Here is a 19,576-nt window from a genome sequence, read left to right as displayed (position 1 = left end):
TAAAGAACGAAGGACAGCTTTGTCAACCTCAACCTGTCTTCTGCCTTGCAGGTCCAAGGCACAAACTCAAATGAAAGTGTCCTCAGACAATCTAGTCGCTGCTCTGCAAATGTCACACAGAGGAATCCTACAATGACATGAAGCTGATGTACCCTATTCCCCAGGCAACTGAACATGGATATTGAGAGAATAGTTGAAACCTGCAGAACTGTAGCAAGTTTTAATGGCAGAAACCACCCACCTGGAGACAGATTGTGGTGATGCAGCCTTGCCCTTATTATGGCCAGAGCCACAAATAAATAAAGTCTTAGAAACTCTGAAAGCCTTTTTTCTGTGAATCAAGTAAAATCCTCTCGACATCAAGGGAAAGTAAAGCCCTCTCTGCCTCAGAGATGGGATTGGGAAAGAATATGGGCAGTACTACCTCCTGAGCAAGATGAAATTTGGTAGAAACCTTGGGAGAAGGGTGAGGATTTATACAGTAGTGATTATCAACCATTTTGGAGGTTGGTTGCTTTGGAGGGTGGAGTCAACCTTTCTGAGCTCTTCAAATCACACCCTCCTTAGTCTTTTCCCCTCAAATCTCCAGGAATTTCCCAATCTGGAGTTGGCAACCCTATCTCCTTCCCACTCAATAGCCAGGCTACTTTTATCTGCTCCTCTGTCTTAAGATTTCCATCCCTTCTCTCCTGCAACTGGTACCTTGGAGAACAACAGCATTTCTCCACAGTAGGGACAAAAGCAGCATACATTAATTTGTCCTCCTCCTTTTCATCTGCACACCAATTGTGCTAGCTGAAAATATGTGGACAGGACCAAAACCCTCAACACTTCCACAGCAAGATGGGAATTTGAATCTGGGTCTTGCAGATCCTGCTCTGAAGCTCTAATAGCTAAACCACGCTGGTTTTCATAGGGTGGCTGCTGTTGAACAGTAGAAAGCAGCGAGGCCTAGCTGTGTCATACAAGTCAGGTGGTAGCAACTCAATCAGAGGCTGCTGCCAGGCTAATGATTGCCAACATCCAGGTATGAACCTGGCTATCCCCTGAATTACATAATAATTCCACACAACTGGTATCCGTCCCCCTGGAGAAACTGACTGTTTTGGAGGACAGACTCTTTGGTATCATATCCTTCTGAGGCCTCGTCCCTCCCCCAAACCAGTCCTCCCTAGCTCCATCACAAAATTTCAAAGATTTGGCCAACTGCACTATTGGAATATAAGACAGTTACAGCAATTGGAACACACACACACACTAAATTCATCAGTAAAGCAGCCTTGGAAATAAGCCTAGAAGTGTAACTAATCTATAAAATATTTCACTAGCCTGTCTGCCAATATATCATTGTGGCCTTTTCTGCATGCACAGCTTACCACAGATTTTCCCAAGGGTCAAACCTTGTGTCTTAGAAACATTTTCTGTGAAATCATTCCACACACCTTCTTTCATTCCATTGTTTTGGGTTCTCCCCCCACCCACTGTCTCTTCAGTTGCATTTATTCCATATACTACTGCTGAAAACATTATTCTTGATTGTGGTGCAATGTCATCTGCGACACAGAAGAACAACCTTTCCCCTATTTTGCGCAGGCACTCTAGTGTTACATCACAGTTATGTTTTGAAGTGGGAATTCAAAAATACCTCAGCCTTCATTTCCACTACTGAGAACTACCAACTCAAAGGCCACTTCTGCATGGCCCAAAAACAGTGCCCTAGTGACAGTAAAAACACTGTCCCAACTGCAGCAGCGCTGTGCTCACCTCCCCCAAATGGCACAAAAACATTGCTTTCAAAACATGTTCCATGAGTGTGTTTTTTAAAAAACAGCGTCTTTCCCCAAGCACGGTGCAAAGAGCGCCAGCGTAAGAGAGCCGCTTTCAGTCGCTGCCTTTTTGTCTGTGCTGTTTACCTTGTCTTCCCTCCAAGGCTCCAAAGGGAGAAGAGACATGCCCATGCTGCCCTCTGACCCCCATGGTTCAGGGGCAGCATGGGTGTGTCCCTTCTTCCCTCTGGAGCCTCAAGTCAAGGTAAACAACAAATGCAGACCAGAGGCGGCTCCATGCGGAGCTGTCTCTGTGATGTGCAGCAGCTTTGGCGCCACCTTAATTATGCCAGTGGACAGCCGCTTCTGCTGACATGCAGAAATGCCCAAAATGTCAGCTAACACAACACCTGGAGCAGGCACCATTACCCAAAGGAAAAGAAACATAGCTCATCCCCCCCCCCACCACCACACACAAAGAACCAAATTTTTTGGCCAAATTAGAACTGCAGTAATGGTTACTGCAGCAGTCCCTGTGATTACTCCTAATGCTCTTTTCAGTTTTCCCCAACTTCAAAATTGCTCTCTGCTCTAACATTAGATCTTTAATTTGATATGAAATTGACAAAGCTGATCTAATCAACCATGCTAGTTTGTATCCCTGCCTGAACATTAAGATTAAGTATATGAACATTAACATTAAGTATGTTCCACTGACAAAGCTGATCCACTTGACCATGCTAGTTTGAATTTCTGACTCAATGTTCCATCACTAGTTCGATGTGACAAAGAGAATTTTTTAAAAATTGCTTTTGAAATTGGAGGAGGAGGGGGAGGATAAAATGGCTGAAAGGGAAGTTGGGTAATTACATGGGGAATGAATAAGGGTCAGATGTTAGCACAAAACGGAAGCTCCCCCATCCCCAAAAAACCCCTACAGGAACAGAGACCATTACCTAAAGGAACAGAAATACGCAGGCCCCCTCACTACAAAGAACCACATTTTCCAGCCAAATCAGAGCTGTAGTAACCCATGAGTGTTATTGTACCCTTGTGAATTTCCTGTAAAAACAACTTCTCTTGCCAATTTCACTCACTCCTAACTGCAGACACAATATCTATTTGCCTTAATGTTACAGAGCTCCACAGACTTGTCACTCGCCTATGCCTGTGGCAGGCTGTGAAAGCACTGACCACCCTTCCTAGTTTGGCTTAAGGGCAAACTGTAGCAGCTGGTTGTGCCTCCTCTTTCCTGACCCCCCCCCCCCACTTCCCAAACTGCAAATGGTGCCATGCAGTTCTACCCAGGGTTTCCACACTAACAGTCTAAAAGAAAAAAAAAGACCAAACCCATTCCAGTTTGCTAAAAATCTGATAAAAGAGAGCTGAAATGTTTTATTTAAAAAACTGTTTCAGCTTTTTTTTGTTTCCTTTTTCTCTACCCGTGTAATCCTAAACAGAGTTACAGCCTTCAAAGTCTATTGGAGCCAACTCTACTAAGGATAATAAACTTATTATTCAGATTGGGTCATATGGGGAAGTCACCATGGAATCTTTGTCCAGGGGCCCATGGTGGCTCTCAGCAGCAAGCAGGCTGCAAACAGCTGAATAGCTCAATGATTAATTGGCTGACTGATTGGTACTGGCAGACAGGAAGTGAACTGAACTGGCAGGTGTTTGAGCATCCCTACTCTTTATCCTGCTGGATGTTAAAGGGGGAGAGAAAATATTCAGCCCCTGATCTTTTGTTATCATCCTTTGTGGAATGATGAACAGATTTTGCAAAGATATGGGGTGCTGGTATTAACTTGTACATGCAACCTTCTGGGAATAAGAAGGATTGTTTTCTAATACTTTTCACAGCAGAGAGATGAGGGGAAGATTGGGCTGGGAAGGCAGTTTCAAGAAAGGAAAGATGAGGAGAAAAAATGTCAGGCCTTGCTTAATCTAGGAAGATTTGTGGAGCCTTTCAAGACTGAGTTGGGCATTTTTGGGGAGCAATATGGAACCACATTGGGTTTTGCCCTTTTGTAGGCAAAATGAGGATTAGAAAAAGGGCAGATCCCATGCCAGGTCAGTCTGATGAAGACATACAACTGCCATTCAATTCCATTTATTGAATGGAAAGGAGATCTAGGAATGCCCTCTAAATTGCTGCTAGACTCAGGACAGAGTGATTCCTCAGAGGGCACATTGCTTTAAAGTAGTAATCTCTCTCCAGCAAGACCTGCCACTCCTCAGTGTGTCCTGATCCAAATGTATGGAAAGGGAAAGGAGAAAAAGAACTCCATAAGGATCCCTGTACAGGACTAGAAAAATCAGAAAGGATGGTTGGCTGTAGTCAAAATTTGTTGAATGTTGTACTTTTGCATCTGCAGTTATTTGGAGACTAAGCCATTAAAGAAAGGCCATGAGAACTGGGAACGTTCAGCCAGGAGAAGAGCAGGTTTCGAGGGGAGGGGGGGATATGATTACTCTTTTTAAGCATTTGAAGGGCTGTCAGTTACAGAAGAGTAGGATGCTATTTCTGTTATTAGTGAAGGACAGGACTTTAATAATGGATTTAAGTAACAGGAGATATTGGCATGATGTCCAAGAAAGTTTTTAACCGTAAGGGAAGTTCAGTGGTGGAATCAGGTGCCCAGGTGTTTTGTGGGTTCTCCTTCCTTGGAGATGTTTAAACAAAGATAATTATTTGTCAGGGATGGTTTAGTTCATCTCACATAGTGCTGAGGGTTGGACTAAATGGAACTTAGGCTCCTTCCAACATTTTGATTCTATGATTTCCTAGTCAAGCAACATGAAGAAAACTGCCAGCACATCTCTGCATAACATAGACCTGCATATCTCAGTACCAAACTATTTGGTTTATAGGTCAAAATTGGTGCTTTGAACTGTGTAGGAAACTATAATTAAGAGAAAAACGCTGAATAACATGATCCTGATGATCCATACCATTAGGAGGTAGATTGCTGCCTTCTGTTCCAGAATGTTGAAGCTTCCACAGTTTTCAAGGCCAGACTTCCACAGTTTTTAAGGTCACACTCTGGAAGAACAATGCTCTAATCTTGACTTAAAGTACTGAATATGTGAACAGTCCCATTCTAAGCCAGAGGGTGTTAGTTCTCAAGAGATGGATATTGAGATGTAGTGCTTCTGAACCAAGAGCTCCAAGTACAGCTGTGACCAAAGCCCATCAATGATATCAATAATAATTCCCTTGCTTCAGTGGCAGGGCTCAGCAACCCTCAGTGTGCTATACATTCCATTCCAATTTGCTAGTCTGTACCCAGTTCTAGCCTCTGCCAACCCTTCGCCAAACAAAAGATATATTGCAGCAAGTCAATTGTGTGCCAGCCTCTTACCATTCCACTGCCCAAACAGTGAACATAGTTAATGAAAACAGAGATGGGTCTCTGAATTTTGCATATCTTCCGAAGGGAGATTTACTCTCAAAAACTTACACCCTGGAAATCGTGTTGGTCTTTAATGTGCTACTGAATTCAAATATTGCTCTTCTAGTGTAAACGACCATGGCTTCCCGCTTGAAACAATACTGTTCCATTTTTCAGTTTGCTAATAGAAAAAGCCACCATAGTACCCAGCTTGCTGTGGGTAACATCAGATGACTTGGCAAGACAATGGCAAATCACCCTGCAAATATAGTTGCCTAGTAAACATCAAAATGTGACATCATCAGTAATGACCTGGTGCTTGCACAGAGGATTACCTTACTCTTTAACTCATTTATGCTTGAATTCAGTCTACATCTCAGGGTTTTCCAGTTATTCCTTTGTAATGAGTCTGTACTAAATAATTTGGAGGACCTATCTCGGCATGCAGCGATTTACTGCAAATATTTATAAATCATCAAAGTGCTGCACTCAATTTCTCCTCAGAAAGATTAAAATTTACATAATGAACAAACCACAGTCTTTTCTATGAGTGCACCTGTGAGTTTGCTAAAATAAGAAACTTATTCCTCAGTATATCTGTTTTATGGCACAGTGTGGTGTGGTTAACAGAGTTGTACTAGAATTTGGGAGATTCAGGTCAAAATCTATTTAGTCCCATGTAAGCTCCTACGTGACCTTGAGTCAATCACATACTCTCAGCCTACCCTACCTCACAGGGTTGTTGTGATAATAAAATAAAGGAGATAAGCCAGTTTGGGATACAACTGGGGGGAAAAGTGAGGTAGAAGTGAAGTGAATAAATAAATAAAAATTGGAAGGAGGTGTCACAATTCCTAAGCATCGAGGTTCCCTAAAAAAGAACTCCAATACATCCTTTAACAGGAAACTAAATGCTGTCAGCCCTTGGGCCTTGCACATAATCCAGAAGCATATCCTGTTTTAGTGGGATAATGCTAATAAAACCACACCACGTGCACTATGTACATGAAAAAATATTTTATCCTTTTATCATTCCTTTATCATACACAGTCACAATCTACTTTATATATCTTCCTGCTTTAACAAAAATATACTTAGTTCAATAATTAAAGGATTACTAATTGTTCATATGTCTCATTGCTGTCAGACTATTATCTCTTCGTATTTAAAGGGAAAGGGAAGCAACAGATAATAACAGCATAGATACAGCACATGTATTTTGGGCGGAGTTTCTTTAAATAACGGATTTGTAAATAATATCCTGTAGCCAGAGAAGAAATTGCAATGATTAGAGGTAAATGAAAGGTGATAATCTCACTACAGAGAAAAAAAAATCTTTAATATAGAGACCGAAATGCTACGTGGCATCTGTCTTTAAACTCGTTTCTCCTGGAAAGCTTCATGGAAAGCTTCAGAATGCAATATGATTCTAGCTGTTACTTAAATTAACTGTTTATTTTTCAAAACATGACCAAGGGTAGTTGTGCCTACTATGTAGTAGTACAAAAAAATGAAAGCTATTAAGAAATATGCTTAAACTCCCACAGGGGATGAAATCTGTGGAAAGCAGCATACTAGAGATGGGGAACCCTGCACACAAATGCACCCCTCAGCAGTTTTCAGACTTTGCATCTTTAGCAGAACAGGTGCACACAAATTCGCTTCCAGCTAAATGTAACATTGAGCACAAACTCACCTGGCAGAGGTTTCTCATGCAATTGGTCCCAGATACTCAAAGCAGCTCAAAGAAACTTGTCCAGAAAAATTATCACAATGTAGTTAGAACCAGGAAGAAATGCTCCAGTTTGCTCTGCACAAGCCGGGTTTCTGTATTTACTTCAAAAGCATGTCTGAGCATGCCCAGTGTCCTGCATTCTGATTGGCTGTTGTTTTTGAGTGGCAACTTGAATGGATGTCAGGTGGGGAGATCAGACGATTGGGCGGGAAAAATAAACTTGGTTTGCTCCTGATTGGTGTTTTTGTGCATGTGCTGTGGGAATGGAAGAAATTGATCTGTATTTTTAATGGTTTAAAATAAGAGGGAGAAATCTAGAGAGTAGGTCTGCTAACTGATTTAAAATAAAGCTTGTACTGAGGAAAATAGACTAAGTGACTGTTCTGATTTGCTGTTGCTTTTGAGTGGCAGCTGCAAGCACCTGTGAGCTTGCCTGGTGTCCCACGTTCTGATTGACTGTTGTTTCTGAGTGGCAGCTTGAATGAATGTAAGGTGGGGAGATCAGGTGGCTGGGCAGGAAAAATAAACCCGTCCTGCTCTCGATTGTTTTTTGCATGGTGCAGGCAAGCAGGGTCACACTGGGATTTTTTTAAAAGAACCTCCAAACTGGCAATTTTTGAAAATCCTGGGCTAAGGTAAATATTGCGGGGCAACATTGAAGTTAGGACCAGGAACCATGCAGAATTCTTGGCTGCACAGGAATATTTTTCTTGCTCAACTGGGATATTTTGGCTGTGCAAAAACTACTCAGGTGACCTTGGGCCAGTTATACATTTTTAGCCTATCATCTCAATGTTGTTGGAGCAAAGAAGAATCACGTAAGGTGAGAGGCAGTTGACAGGTAAGTTGATTGATAGGAAGGAGAGGGGAAAGGCAGAAACAGATGCAGATATGAGTGCCATCAGGGGAATAACAGGGAAAGTGAGGTGCTCCCCATAAGTTCTTTTAAGGTCTTGCCATGCAACTGGCCTGGCAGCTGGCATTGTGCAACTGGACTTGGCCCAGCACCACAACTGAGCCATAATTTTCTCAGACAGATGCTGCTGGGGGATGCCAAGTTGAAGAAAGATGCTAAGTTGAAGATGGGAAGCAGATAAAATTAGGTTTGCGGGTGGATGGGAAGAAGAGAAGGAAGCAGTAAAAGGGGGAGGATATGGGGGCTTTCAGGGAAGGGAAAGAAAAAACAGTAGAAAAGAAAAAATGACAAGTCCTTGAAGGTCTCCCACTTGTATATCTATCTGACTTATAAATAGCTGAAGATGTGGGGAAAGTGAGAACTTTTAGCTCAGCCCCAGATCACGCATCTCTTTTTGCAATTGTTCCATCTCTTTTTGCAGCAGGTCCATTCTAGCTTCCAAAAAGGGGGAATGTGGCAGCAGGCAGACCAGACTAGGGGTGCAAAGTATGTTTACATATCTAGCTTTTCACAGTGAGTAAACACTTCTATTAAAGATGATTTTGCACATCCTATGATCCCTGTTTGCCGCTTGTTCACAATGAAGTCTGCTGCTACTCTGACTCTGTCTTCTTTTCAGGAGGCAGAAATCTCTATCAGTGAGGGATCATATAAGAAGCACAGCGAGATCTGACTACATGATTTTATCACAAAGACAATTCAGAGTGAGGGAAATGCTTCCTCTTTTGTTTTCACTCCAAATATTCAAATACTGTTGCAAAATCTTCTAAAAACATCAGTTGGGGTTTTTTTGCAGCTCGCAGGGGTTTTTGCAAAAAGCAGTCTCTTTGGCTCAGACCTGAAGTGATGTTTAAAGTCCCAACTTTAAAAGATACAGGTGTTTCCTACAAGATCTTAGCCATATGGGGTTTCCCTACTGCTGTTGTGGCTGCCAGTACAGTGTAATGGCAACAAGACTTTCACATGGAAGGTTTTCTTGCAGCTTCCCTGCCCTTGTGCCCCAGGAGCAGCCATCCCTCCCCATACTACCAAAGCTTTTTTTTAAAAAAAAAACCAACAATTGAATATTGCTGCATTGATACAATGTCCTCCGAATCATCAGCTTTCATTTCTAAAAGTCTCAAGCCGGCCAGGCAAAGGGGCGTGGGGAAGCTCGGCCTGGCAATTTAACGTGGCTGGGAGGCGCCAGTCAGCCCACGTCACAACTGAGCGCCTCCCTGCCCCGTGATCCAATCGGCTGCGCTGCTACACGCATGCGCAGCGCAGCCTTGTGTTCGGCCATTGGGGGGAGGTGCTTCCGCCGCTGCGGAGAAACAGCTTCCTTCCCCCGTCGGCAATTGGCGGCCCCGGTAAGTCGGCGCCGCCCCTTTTTTTTAAAAAAAAAAACCAACAATTGAATATTGCTGCATTGATACAATGTCCTCCGAATCATCAGCTTTCATTTCTAAAAGTCTCTTGCTCCTTTCATTGAAGAGATGTCTTATATCGCCATGATAAAATTGCTAGAGATTTTCTTTTAAAAACAAATTAAAGCTGGATATTCAGAGAGCCTGTCACACATAGTTAAAATGTGAAAAAGTGAATTATTAAACCGTGAGACTCTTTATTCTGTATCAGTCTATTAAGATGAAATAGTGAGTGAAACTTAGAACTTCAATGCATCAAACATACTAATGTTTCTTTGCTAGAAGCAGCAGTTCATCTCCCAAAATCTATACCATCTGACCTAGGTAAATCACAAGGTGAGTATTCAGTAGACAGAGATATGCCTTTTTTTCTGAACATATGCAGGGATACTGGACTGTACGCTACATAAGAGTTTTCCCACATTCCTTTCCATTTGCAGCAGCTTGTTTAGGTCCCAGGAAAGATAATTCCTGAGGTTGCAGGATCCATGCTGAAAAAAGCCACATGGGTCAGTGGGCTGAAGTATATAAGGGGATAAAATTGCTCACTCCCTTCAGTTGAGCTATCCCTGGTGAAAAGGAACAAGTTTTCCTTGTCCTTTCCTCACCTCATTATCGTAGCCAGCAGCTGGCAACTGGCAAGAGCTGGGGGAGGGGGATGACTACACATGGACGGGTGATTTTGGGTAATGCTATTATGTCACTTCTAGGGAAAACCTGGAAATGATGTCACACCTCTCTTGGTACTGACAGAAACTGTAAGGTAAAAGTATAGAGTTTCTGGTGATTCCTAAAAAGGTTTCCCTGGATGTGACATGTCACTGCACAACAGAAATTTATTTTCCCCTTCCACTGGCTGCCAGAGGGTAATATATGCTGGGGGTGGGGCATCTATCCCAATAACCTCAACTGATGTGGCTGTTCCTCTGCATGGATCCTGCACCATTAGAAATTATCTTTTTATGCTTGGAAAGGGCTGCTGCATGGGAGAGAAACATGAGAAAACTACTCCTTTTGCACATGGAGTAGCAGGAGACTGTCCATTGTTTTTAGATAACGTATCTGGCAAACACTGATGCTACTTAAGGTCTAGATGAAGAATAAGGCAGTAATTTTAAAATGGCTGGCAGCTGGGACCATGGTCCATCAATGCATAAAAAACCAATTTTCCACAAACAAGACACAAGTGTATTTAACAGAGATAAATGAACATCCAAACTGCACACCAGAGAAAATACACTTTGCCATGTGAGATTACATAAATGACTTTGGAGACTCCTCAGGAAACTCAGCACAGACCAATATTTAAAAAGAATGATAGATGGCTAAGCTACCATCAAATCTCTTTTGCCAGGCAAGGTAGGCAAGCTGACCTAATTATTATATCACAGTTACAGTAATGCTGTGCCAAGATCATAGTGAGGATGCATTTCAACACATATTATGAAGCTGTTCAGTTCATTCAGTTATTTCAATAACTATTAAAATATAAAGAAAAAAATACATCAATAAATTGTTGTTTCTTCTCCCATGTTATCCCTTAGTTGGTCTTCTCAGTCACAGCAAAAGATATTCTAATTATAGTTACCTATAAGAAATACAAATTGGCCCCATTTACTTCTGAGTAAATATTGTCAAGTTTCACTATGTGAGTGCTAGTATTATCAACATCTTTTCTACCAGAATCTGAACCACCCCGAAATAAACAAGCTGTGGTGCTTTGTATCTTTCCATGTGTCTCATCAAAACCCTTATAAAGTATTCACTGAAAGTTTGCAGTCACAATAAATTTATTTCATCAAAGTGTTCCCTGAAAAAAAAATACCACAACTGTTCGGCCCTTTCTGCATGGGCAGGCGAGCAGGGGTGCACCGACATAGTTGTAGTCAGTGCACCCCCCAGGGCCGTTTGCACGCCATTCTGTGAAAGGCCCTGGTGCCCCAGCAGCCCGCAGTGCTGCCGTCACATGGGGCTGTTGCTTTTTTCCCACTTTTACCTCCTTTTGGCTGCCATCGCTGTACAGAGGCCTGGGGACACGCCACCATGGCCATGACAACACCTCCAGGGAAGGAGGCCAGGCGGCGTGTGCCCTGATATCTGTACAGCGACAACAGCCGAGAGGAGGTAAGAGTAGGAAAAAAGCGGCATGGGGAAAATGTCGGCTTCTACCTGGTGCTGTTTGCTCGGCACCAAATGGAAGCCGTTGTTTTTCCAAAAGACTTGCTCACTGTTTGAGTCTCCTGCAGGAGAGAAAGGGGGGATATAAATCCAAACTCTTCTTCTTCTTATCTACTCTTCCCTATATACCTTTCTCCTCAACTTGGCACAGTCCAATAGTTCCATGGAGTCCATGATCTCTATGACTGCAGGCTTTCCACCCTCAGGAGCTCATATGGTGCAATGACTTTGTGGCAGATATTCATCAGCCGTTTTGGTATGCCACAAGATCTTCAGTTACCATAGACAAGCAATCTACAATCAGCACAATGGGGCTAACTCTATGGTTGTTCGTAAATCATAGGTACAAACAGCTGGATGAGTAATTCTTTAGACAAGGTTGCCAACCTAAAGGAAGGGCCTAGAGTTCTCTCAGAATTACAACTTTTCTCCAGTCTACAGACATCAGTTCCCCTGGAGAAAATGGCAGCTTCAGAGAGAAGACTCTATGCTATACCTCAGATTCCTAGAAAAATCCCTCCACAGACCTTTCCCTTGAAAGATACCACCCACAAATCTCTAGGAATTTCCCTGCCCAGAGTGGGCAACTCTATTTAGTCTTGACTTACAATTTTTTTTTTAGTAAGATTCTGGATATACAGATTCTGTATATTCTGTATATCTAGATTCTAGAGATACAGGATCATGTTATACAGTCTACATGTTATTCAGTGGGGTATTCTTCATCAGAAATGCCATTAAATTCCCTAAACAATGTGCTCATGATACTCATGCACCCACGGTACAAATAATACTAACAATAACCAACGTGGTTGTGCTACAGTGGTTGCTACTGCTGTTTATCTGTTAATTTACAGGGTAGAATATATGAGAGGAATTTAGCCTTGCAAATAATTCCATAAGAATTAGTTGCTTATAAAAATATTTACTAACTCATTGCCCTACCTATCTGTGTCCTTAATTTCTGGCCCAAATGAAATCAAGAGCCATCTTTAATAAAGTTGCCATGTTTGGATGCCTAGAGGCAGTTCTTATGATCAGCTGCATTTATAAGCTTGAGTTAGTTAACTGAGCAAACATAAACGATGTCAAGAAGCGGCACAGCACTTACAAAACAATAAAAAAGCACCATTAAGGCACTGTGAGGTCAAATGAAATAAAATAAAATGAAGGATAATTAAAAGCCATACTAAGTTGGACTCTGATCAGAAACTTGAAATAACACAGTATCCTATAGTTTCATGAAGAAAGCAAAAAGCATGTTTGCCTATGGTCATAGCCTCAGTCCCTACTAGAGTTGTCAGCCTCCATAAGGGGCCCAGAGATCTCCCAGAATTATCAGTGGTTTCCAAACTATAGAGATCAGACACCCAGGTAAAAACAGCTGCTTTGGAGAGTGGGCACCATGGCATTATACCCCTGTGGAGGTCCCTCCCCAAACCCTGCTCTCCATAGCGCTACCTCCAATTTTCCAAGAATTTCCTGTCAGAATTAGCAATTGTAGTCTGTGCCCTTAATATGCCTCCATGCCCAAGCACATACACACTATAGAGGGGGTTGCTGGTTCAGCTTTATTTCTAAATGCTCAGCTTCTTTTCTTCCACACATCTTTTTAATCTTCCATTAATCTTTCCTATAGACAACATTCTAGGACTAGGTTGAAAAGGTACCATGAAATGTATATTCTCAATACGTAACTAGATGGGAAGTGCAATCGCCAGGGGCAGGGATAGTTGTGCCACAGCTAGGGACAATGCAGGGCTTCTAAAGAGGCTTGCTGCAAAACAGCCAGGAAGCCAAAAGGGATGCTCCCCCAAGCTACTGTGTCTATCTTTTTGCCAGTGTAAGTCTACACGAGCAAATGGGGGTGTTCCTGAGCTGAAAGGGCTTAAGAAACTGACTAAAGCTGCCCCCTGGAATGTCCCCTTTGGTGTCAGTGTAGGCTCTTGCACTGGAACGGAGTTGGTGCCTAAGTGTCGCACTGATGTGCAGTTCCCCATCACCAGCGTAAATACCTCTGTATTGGCGTAAATACCCCATACACTGGTGCAAGTGGCATTTACGCCACCGCCACCGGGTCCATATCACCATCTGAGGGGTTTCAGTCCTTTCTCTAACCCTAACCCTTTCTCATCAGGACTGTCCGTTAATGACTCCTAACGAAAAATAATTTAAGATGTTGCTACATTACTAGGTGCCTTAAGGCAAACATAAAGAGGTTAATTATCTATTTCGTGTATCATACATCTAGTTATAAGTATCATCAACAACTACAATTAACTAGTCCTCTTAATTATCTCTTAATATCAGAACGATAGATGAACTCTCAACTGACCTAAAACACAATATGCTTGTCTAGTTTTAAAAATTGCAACTACCTTATCTGTAGTCTCTCATATGTCTTTTTACTTCTTTCGTGCAAAGTGCTTTTTAGTATGAATGTCTCTCTGTGTGTATGTGTGTATTTATGTAGCAATAGACACTCAACGCTTAAATCTGAGAGGAGTAAGCACCACTCATAATGGGACTTACAGCAAGGTAAGTTTCTTAAGTGGAGGACGGCATGGACAGAAGGAAGTATCTTACGGCACAATCCTGAGAACACTTTTCTAGGAGTAAGTCCTACTGAATAGACCTAAGTAGAATTTTAAATAGATCTGCTTAGGAGAAGCAGCAGGAGACTGGAGGGGGCACAGAGGGGCAGTCTGCAGTGACAGTGCGACATCACTACCCCAAACTAACATCATGCCTCTAGGAATTGCTGGAAACCCTATAGTTAAACCATAGTGTTTCCAGAGATTCCCATAGAAGACTGACATTGTATTCAAGGAAAATGCAGAGGTAACATCATGCTATCGGCCCAATGGTTTTTTTATTAGGGGACTAGCGGGGGAAAACACCCTTTCGTAACTGCTGATTTACAACGATGACAGATATGGTGCTGGGGCAAATATCTGGTGTCAGCTGAAGACTTAAAACCAGGTGTTCTCAGGATGTCCATTTGACATTCAGTGTCTGTTATTCTTTGTCTGAGGAGTTTGTTTTGCTTGCTCCAAACCCAATAGCAGAACGGCTTGTGGGGAGAAGCCTAACTTCTCAAAGCTAATCTAAACAGCTCCGAGTCATTTGGATTCAGTGGCATAGTGCCCATGGGGTGGGGGGCATGGCACCCCAGGTGGAGCCTCAGCGGAGGTGTGGCCAGGCCGTGGAGGGGGCGGGGTGGGGTGTTCCAGGGTGGGGTGGGGCGACACCGCAGCAGGGGTGCAGGGGGCGCATTCGCCCCATGTGCAGTTTCCTTTTGCTCCACCTCTGTTTGAAGTCTGTCCTGAAGAATGAGGAGCAGGCATTGAGATTTTAAGCTGGCCTTCAGTCACATATAAATCAACGTTAAATGCCCCTTGACCTCCAACTTCATCATGCTGGTCTCAAGTTGCGCCTTAACCGTTGGATACACAGTTAGAAAATTATACTGAACTTGCTCTAGCACAGTAAAATGTGAGGAAGTCCAAGATGAGAGCCATACAGAAGTTGTTCTGGTGTCTTGACCTTAAACGAATTGACGCCTACTGGAATAAATTGACCTCCTTTGAATCGAAGACATTTAATTATGTTAATGGTTGATCTAGCTCCTAGTTCAGTAACATGGCTATTGTTGGCCATATTTGAGCCAGTGAGTTGAAGAACTACCCCCCAAATATTTCAACCTTTAATGGCACAAACCCCAAATATTTAAAGCTGTTTACTTGTTCAATCTTATTTCCATTCAATTTTCAGACCCTGGATTTCAAACCATTTTCAAAGGTCAGCACTTTTGAGATTTTTGGGTGATCAACTGTCAAGATATTCCTTTCCCAGAATAAGGCTAGTCTGTTGAGAGTTCTCTTCAGCCCTGTGGGGGTCCTGGAAAGGAAGACTAGCATATTTGCATATAATAGTACTGATATATGCCAGTGAGCAAGTTAAGGAGGATGGAACTCATGTTCACCAAGGCAACTTACTAAGTTATTTATATAGAAGATAAACACCAGGGGAGCTAATGCCTGCCTCCTCAAAAAGTTTTAATTGGGACAGTTAGGTGTTCTTGCATACTATAGTGCATTCTTAGGGCTGTTTCATCATAGAGGCCTTGGATGAGGAAAAGATGTCTTCCATCAGAACAGTACTTCAACTTCTGTTTTTATGACCAATGAGTTATAATCTAGTTTCATTGCAAGAATTGGTTCTGTAAAATATTTATGATATGAGAACATAGAAAAGAATAGCTGTCAAGAAATAAATGCAGGCTGTTGTAAACATTCCATTTTTTTTGCTACAGTTAAATTTCTAACATGAACAAATTTATCTTCATCATTATGTGTTGCAAAGAGCTAACATAAACATCAATCAAGAGTTGATTCCATAAGGAAACAAACTGTACTGTCACACAGCAGTATCTTCTACAGAATACAGCCAACTGCAAAAAGGCAGCACTCTGGAAGTTGCACAAAAGTATGGTAGCATTTATTCCATGAAAATATGGAATAAACACACACATGTTAATTTATTTCACTTTGCACCTGCCTTTCAGCATGGAATATCTAGTTCCGCAACCCTATTTTATATTCACATCAACATATCTGCCAGGTTGGTTAGGCTCTCAAAACTTCTCTTTTGTCCTGTGAAGCAGGTTGCAAATTTTTAGCATCATGTTTATTGCCCTCATCCTCATCCTCTGCCTTGCTGGAAAATTGTCATACTTGTTAAGATTAATGAGGATTGATGTTAGTCCAAATAAGGAGAAAAGATAATTATGCCAGGGGAAGACAAAGACTATTCTGTTATACCTAAACTTGTGGGAAGAATTTCCTCTTGATCATGCATAGGAGCACAACATCCCGAAAAAAGTGTAAAGTTCACCGTAAATGTTGAGAATTATAATTCTTAGAACACCCAACATGAATATTGAATAGGGGCCAAAGACCATAGTCCAGAATCTAAAATTATCTTAACGGTACCATTTTTAAAAAACTTACCTTGGAACCACTCATGTTAAAATAAACTCTAACATTCTGTTTCCGATAATGATCTGTCATATACTTCCAAGGCTCTCACAGACAGAGCTTTAAGGCAATAGTCCTATGCAGCTATCACAGTATCTGAGAACAGCGCTGTTTCCTCTGAACATGGAGGTTTCATTTAGCAGTCTAGGCTACTAGGCATTAATAAAGCTGTCTTCCATAACTTCTATGTCTCTGGTTCCCAACACACCTGCTGGTTGCGAGCCTGGCTACCCTATTTTCTCTCTGGTTCTTTCAGCAACAACCTCGTGGATCAATTCTATTATTTAGGAAGAGTATTATCTTCCCTAGTAGTTTTGTGTTAGGTGACACCCCCCCCCTCCACACATGACAAGGATTTAGTGTATCTGCTAGTAAAAGGACATCTGCAAAAGGACATAAGCATGTGTGTGCGTAAGGGAGCACACACATGCCAATAATATTCCAGTTGGCCACCAAAAATATTTTAATGCTGACACTTATCTTGTGGTATCTTAATGGAGTTCCCAATCCTAATGCTGACACATATCTTGTGGTATCTTAATGGAGTTCCCAATCCTAATGCATTAAAATGCCAGCTGCCCACTTAATTCATGCTGTTGCCTTTTACCATCAAATTTATAGGTGCTGCTTTGTGTATGTGGATCTCCTTCCTATAGCAAGACATAATTCACTGCCCTATTTTCCTTATCTACTGTAATGTCCAATGCACTGTGAAATGAACTGAGGACTGAAGTATGTAGAAAATGATTCAAAAACCAGCCTTTTCAGAATGGTGTCGAAGTAACCCTAGAGGTCCAACCCTGTCAATTCCAACTATACCTCTGGGGCTAATGGGCCTAACTGTAGCCTGACAGACCATCTGTCTTACCAAATCTATATCTATCCTATGAGCAAGCAATTTCATTAGAGTGAGCTTGACATTTCAGAAAGAATTACTGTAGAGGATTTTTATGGTGAAAAAAAAAATAGTCCCCCAACACTAATTGTTTATAACATTTCAATCATTTCCATTCCTCAGAGGGTATGTATGTGTAATCTCACTGATCATGCCAGTGAAAAATGATATGAGTAGAAATTAGAATTAAAATTACCTTCAACTGTTTATATGGATTGTTTTGGAAGCTTTAAATTTTTAAATACCTACCTACGGGGCCGCCTCTCCCCATATTGCCCCTCTAGACCCCTCCGCTCATGGGGGGGGGATTTATTGGAGGTCCCTGGCCCCACACAGATTTGGCTGGCCACTACTAGAGCCAGGGCCTGTGGAATTCACCAATGTCCCTGATTTCAATTGGGAGCTCATTCCACCAGGTAGGGGCCAGGGCCGAAAAGGCCCTGAGTTCCCAATTGAAATCAGGGCCCTGTGAGACATTGGTGAATTCCACAGGGCCTGCAAGACCGAGAAGGCTTTTATGTCTTGCCGGCCAGCCTGATCAGTACATTGTGACCTCCCATGGGTGCCTATTCTGGGATTTTATCGCCATCTTTTTTTGTTTAAAGTTTTAAATTCACACCAGTTTTATATTATATTGTTTTAATCTGATTTTATATTGATGTTTGCCACCCAAAGTCCTATTGGGAGGGACGGGATATAATCAAATAAATAAATAAATAAATAAATAAATAAATAACTGCACGTCAATAAAATCTTAATATGGCATTAAAAAACCACATATATGTGCCAGTGGAGCCCCAGGACCGTTCACACGCTCCTGTGCGGGCAGTCCCAGAGCCGCCTTGACTCACAGAGGTGCCTTTGCATGGAGGCGCCTCTATTGTGTTTGTAAACTTACCTTCTGTTCCCTGTGCAGCTCTGTTGAGACACTCCCCTGTGGCCATGGCAATGCCTCGGGGATCAGAGGGCAGGAGGCATGTCCCCTCCTCCCTTTGGAGCTGCACAGGGCAGAGAATGTAAGTTGGCAAACAAAATGGAGGAGCCGAAAAGAGACACCTCCGAACCAGGGCCATTCGCTTAGCAACAGGTTCAAAACACTGTTTTCAAAAAGTCTCACTCATTGAGCAAGTTTCAAAAACAGCATTTCCGCACCAGTTGGGGGGGGGGGGCACAGCGCTGCCTCGTTGCAGAGGCAGCAGCTGTGCAAACTGTGTCCCAGACACTGTTTGTACTGTTCCAGGGATGCTGTTTTGGCCTGTACTTTCCATTGTGAGAACCAGCTGTTCATTCATCCCCTCTGCTTCTTGTTGAACCTGTCACTCGTCCATTTTCTTTTACCCCATGGTTGCTGAATTAGCTTTTGGTGCCTTTTGGAAGTGCAAGTATATAATGTCTACCAGACCACTTTTAATCACATGCTTGTCAGGACTCCCCTTTGCCATATATACCGATGCTTTCTCAGTATGGCAATTTCTCTCACCCTTCTTATAATTCTATCTTTAGTAACTCTCTCCACAAATTCACCAGGAACAGACTTCATCAGTTTTCACTCCTACCTGACTTACCCCTTCAGATGTGCCTCCCCCCAAAAGGGGGAACAGATAAGATTATCTGTCCAATTTCTTTGGCCGTGAGAAGTGATACAAAGATGTTATTTTCCCTGTCCTAATTAAATAAGTCATTTCATATCTTTGTACCTTTGTCACCTAGTGGTATAACTTCCACTTTGATGGATTTCAAGCTTCCTAATAGCTTTTAGTGATGTATTCTGGATGTGGCTGTCAAATAACATATTCCAAGGCCCACTGGTACAAAACAAGACAGGAGTTGCTTTGCAAGCGTGGGCTACAAGGTGCATCTTATGCTAAGTTTGCTGATCAAAAACACTTTTCAGTAGCTTTCAAGTCACATTTTGGTATGCTAGTTTTGACAATCCAGTTGGGCCCAGCACACATCAGAGACCACGTCAAAAATCTCTTTTCAAACAGGTATACCACAAAACAACTAATAAGGGCAGATGTATTTTTATTTATTCTTTTAAATTTAAAAATGCATTGTAGAAAATGGCATTTAACTGTAAGAACTAAAGTGAGTAGGAATTATTTTCATGTAAAGCATTTTACGTTGAATATTCTCTATTTTTATTTGCAGTGAAAATATAATCACAAGTTTCAGGTCTTAAGAATAGGAAAAAAATACTTTAAAAACCACATATTTGCAACCAGTAGCTGAGATGCTCAGGGCAA

General features: G+C 42.0%; 1 protein-coding gene across 5 annotated transcripts in view; it reads right to left on the bottom strand.

Moving 5' to 3' along the window:
• Positions 1-19,576, bottom strand: part of GABRB2 (gamma-aminobutyric acid type A receptor subunit beta2) — a 181,805-nt gene that overhangs the window by 122,647 nt on the left and 39,582 nt on the right. The gene's annotated exons all lie outside the window — the stretch shown is intronic.

The sequence above is a fragment of the Sphaerodactylus townsendi genome, linkage group LG03, assembly GCF_021028975.2.
Source record: "Sphaerodactylus townsendi isolate TG3544 linkage group LG03, MPM_Stown_v2.3, whole genome shotgun sequence".
Lineage (NCBI taxonomy): Eukaryota > Metazoa > Chordata > Lepidosauria > Squamata > Sphaerodactylidae > Sphaerodactylus > Sphaerodactylus townsendi.
The sequence above is the reverse complement of the archived record's forward strand: the minus strand, read 5'-3'. Positions and strand labels throughout refer to the sequence as shown.